Genomic DNA, 4,269 nt, shown 5'->3' with positions numbered 1-4,269 from the left:
CAAACTAAGAAACCTCTATAGAGAGCAAGCAAAGTCTTTCAAATGGCCACCAGCTGGAGGCTGTGGAGTCCTAGGCCAGGACAAGGCCCTTACGGATGAGACACACAGCCCATTCATGTGCTCCAACCACACGGCAATCCTGGAAAATGCTGTGTAACCTCAAAATGCAGGTCCTATGCGCCCTGACTGCTCTACATTGGCTGTGCATCTGCTCCTACCCGGGTCCCTAGACCTGGGTGCACGGGAGGACTCAGAAAGGGTACCCGGGGGCACCAGCCCCAGATCGAGGTGGTTTCTCTGTGTGCTGCTGACCCCCAGGTTGGAACTCAGACCAATGAACATCTGCTGAGTGTCCTTGGGTGTCTGCACAGTCTAATATTGCTAGTTTTATGGTATTGGCCATTTTTGTCTTACTTTTTGGCAGAATTCTGAAAATAGTGTCTGTAATCATATTGCTTTATGGAGATCCCTCTCCCTGAGGCATTCACTGAGCCTCAGGTGGGCCTGGACCTCAACTTCCTAACAGCTGGGATGTCCCGAAGCTTCATGTTCCACCTATGGAGTGGGCAGTCTGATATGTAGACAGAGTCAGTGGTGTCAGCTGGCAGAACAAGCGACCCTGCTCAGGCAAAGTGCGCGCCAGGAGTGCAGTGGAATTGCATAGCTGAGCTGTTTTAACCTAGCCAAGTTTTCAAAGTTGTATGTCTGAGGAAAAAGGTGTAGCACTAATTATTTGTGAGGTAATATATATCGAGGCAAGCTGACTTCAAGAAAGAGCTCACGTAGTGGTGGGACTGTGAACCAGCCTCAGTTCCTCTGCTGGGTTACCCCAGGGAAGACAAGTGACACAGCAGTGGACAGCTATGCCTGTTGCTCCTGGGTGATTGGACTACATCGAGCCCAATGCCTGTGATGTCACTGTACTTAGCAAAGGACAATGAGACCTCAGCTGTGCTCTCAGAGGCCTAAAATGGTGGCAGAGGACACAGCAGACAGGCCATAGGGTCTGAAGCCACTGTGAGGAGCACTGGCATTTTTTTTAAAAAAATAATTCTATTGAGAAACAAATAGCAATGAGACAGATTCAAAATCAATTACCAGCACAGTTTCAATAATTAATACACTGCATGTTGTTGTCTTAGTGGTTATTCATTGTACAACATGCGGCCATGATATCCTGTCCACAAACACTATTAAAACAAATCTCTCTATTCATTGAATTAAGAGAATGTAGCTGTATATCTATTCTATTTTGAATCTATAGCTAGAAAATGGTCGTTCATGTATATCTCCGTTTTTTGGTTAGTTTTGTCAGAGAAGGGCAATCCATTGTCATTTAAATATTGTAGGTGTGTGAATTCAGAAAAATATTACAATATAGTCTAGTAGCCCATCATGGTAGTAGGTTTTCCGTAGAACTGGTAATGTCAGAAGTTGTTGACTTGAACCTTTTACAGCTCAGCATACTAATATGGCTTTACTTTTTATACCTCATGTTTATACTTTGCTGCTGGATGGTTAAGACCAAGATAAAGCAAGACCTATATAACAAGAAATGCAACTTTTTTTATCTGATAAGGTCAGTCAAATCCCTGCAAGAGTTACCATGAAACCCTTGTAGATCTTTTGTCAGTGTCAGCCATGTGAATGAGTGACGGCCATTGCTTGACCAATTTGCTTATGAATAACTCAAGAATAAAATGAGCAGTTGTTGGCTAATGAACCTGACATCTGACCCTCATAGTTTTAAAATGCTTATCCAAAATAACCCTAAGAAGACTAGATTTATTTACCCTATAGACAGAGCAGCTTTAAATGCTAAGAATCATAATTTGTTTAGAATCATCATTTTATTCTAAAATGTGATTTTTTATAGTTCTTTATAGGGAGAAAGAGGTTCTAGAAAAATACCTAAAATCTACAATTTCACTGGCAAATCACTTCACCAATAATCCCGATTTTACAATTCTAAATATATAGTTTCTTAATTTAACCAAATTTTAGCAAAGAGCTATTCAATATAATCATTTTAACTTTCTACAAAAAGCAAATCATTCCATCGGCTTGATTTACTTCTATTTTGCCATCTGACGGCACTCGTCCGATGCACTACCTATCCCAAGTACGACAGGCAGTCATCTTCAGAGGGGCGAGTTGATCTTTCCAGAATGCCCTGTAGGAATTGCAAGACTGACAGTTTGTATATAAGCATTCATGCGGCAGGTCCTAAAGGCACTTTGTAAGGGTTACTGGTCGTCGGGTAGAGTCCTGGTGTGGGGTATGAGCCCGAAGGCTCAGTATATTTTGCTGGCTGTCCCCAGGCCCCGGGTGGCACAGTGCTCCAGGGGACGTGTGGGGTGGTGCTCCATGCCTGGGGAGGAGGAGCGGGGTATGGGCGCCACGGAGGATAGGGCATACCAGGGGTTGGGTACCACGCTCCCGTGCCCGGCACCCATAATCCTGAAGACAAGAGTCCCAGGGACCTACGCTGCAGTGGCTGGGTCGCCCGGGGCGCAATAGGGCTGGGGCAGCTCCAGGAAGGGCATGTTTGGTATGGAATACAGCCCTGTGGGCCGGGCTGGCACGGCTGCAGCCGAATAAGGCCCCTCTGGCAGCAGACACGAGGGTCCGCAGGGTGCAAAGGGTGGGGTCCCGCAGGCCCCGGCTGGGTGCATTCCTGGGGCAACGCTCCGGAGGGCCCAGTGGAGGGCTTTGCGCTTGGTGGGGGTCCAGCGGGCCTTGTGCAAGGGTGGGGCGCTCGGGGTGTTCCACGGGCTGGAGCTGGGCCAGCCCTGGGAGGCCTGGCTGGCCTTGGAGCTGGGCTCAGCCAAGGCTTTGGCGGGGAGTGTTTGGGGAGTGCGTCTAGCAAAGAAAAACTCTTCAGGAATCTTCTTTCGCTTGTTGTTTGACTTTTTCACTCACAAAGACAGCAGCCACTCTTCTACCTTGGATCACTCTACTCCTTCACAGTATTTCACTTTCTTTTTTCTGGTTTTTATTTATTCATTTTTTTAGAGAAACAAACAGCAGTGAGACAGTTTCAAAACCGATCAGTAGCACGGTTTCAGTAATTAATACATTGCATGTTGACACAAAAAGCAACTCACTTTTTCCTTTCACTGCTTTCTGGCAGGACTGGAGCACAGCGATGAGATGGGCCCCGCGAGGTAGACGCGGAAGAAGTGGGCGCAGCCGACTGCCCGCGCCTGGCACAAGCAGCGCGTCCTCCTCCTGGCGCCGCCATTCATTTCTCTCTCCACTATGAACTGAACAAAACAACTTTAACACACTACAAATCAGGTCAGCTTGACTGTCCTTATCTGGGAAAGATGAACTTCTTTGTGGAGTCTATAGTTTTCTTCATGGTTTGATTCCAACTACAAGGCATAAGTTCAGGTTTTGAGCACATGCACTTAAATAGGCCTGCATTTAAAATTCATATACAATAAAAAATCATTTTGTATTATATATGATGCTTTATTTTCATTTCATTTAAGCTTTATTTATGTTATCATGTGTAATGAATGTTAGTGTTTACATTACATTAAGTGAGTATATTGAAGACACAAAATTAATATATAAAAGGGACAAAAAATCAATAAATTAAAGTTTGGGCCAGGGAGATGGCTCAGTAGAATAAGCGCTTGCCTGGCAAGTGCAAAGGCCTGAGTTCAATCCCCAGTTCTGCAAAAATAAAAGAATAAGTAAATAATAAACAAAATAAAGTTTGGTGCTCCCTGTTACTAGCATTGCCTTACATTGTCTACTTTCCTTCTATATGAAAAAGACAGTTACGAACAGTCTTGTTCAGGTCTTCAGATGATTTCTTAAATTATGCTGCACTTATTCTAAAATTGCTCTAAAACTTGAGTGTAGAAGACAGACTGTCTGTCTCCCAAGAAGCAGCGTGCAGCTAAGTTTTGCACACACATTACCACGTGCAGACATGTGCACGCTGCTGGCGGTTGCCTGGGACTGCTTCCTGATGGTTTATAGTCCACTTTGCTCATTCACCATGTCTTAAAAATTTTAGTCTTTCTTGGTCTCTGGGAAATACTCATTGGCTATGCTTTACATGTGAGCTTTCTGTTCCTTCAGACTCATTTACTTTTGTGGGACTAAATTTACAACTTTGCGGGGCTGGGGAGATAGTTCAACAGTCTAAATGCCTGCCTGGCCAGGGCAAAAACCTGGGTTCAATCCTGAGTACTACATATCCTGATGTCCAGGATATCATAGTTCATGCTTATACTCTCAGCACTGGGGAGG

At 44.9% G+C, this 4,269-nt stretch overlaps 1 pseudogene; it reads right to left on the bottom strand.

Annotated features, from left to right (window-relative positions):
* Positions 1-2,212: 2,212 nt before the first annotated feature.
* The window catches only part of LOC111814876, a 2,693-nt pseudogene continuing 636 nt past the window's right edge, over positions 2,213-4,269 (bottom strand).

This window comes from Octodon degus, unplaced genomic scaffold, assembly GCF_000260255.1.
Source record: "Octodon degus isolate 3935 unplaced genomic scaffold, OctDeg1.0 scaffold00858, whole genome shotgun sequence".
Classification (NCBI taxonomy): Eukaryota; Metazoa; Chordata; class Mammalia; order Rodentia; family Octodontidae; genus Octodon; species Octodon degus.
Note: the sequence above shows the minus strand (reverse complement) of the source record. Positions and strands in the feature narration are given on the sequence as shown.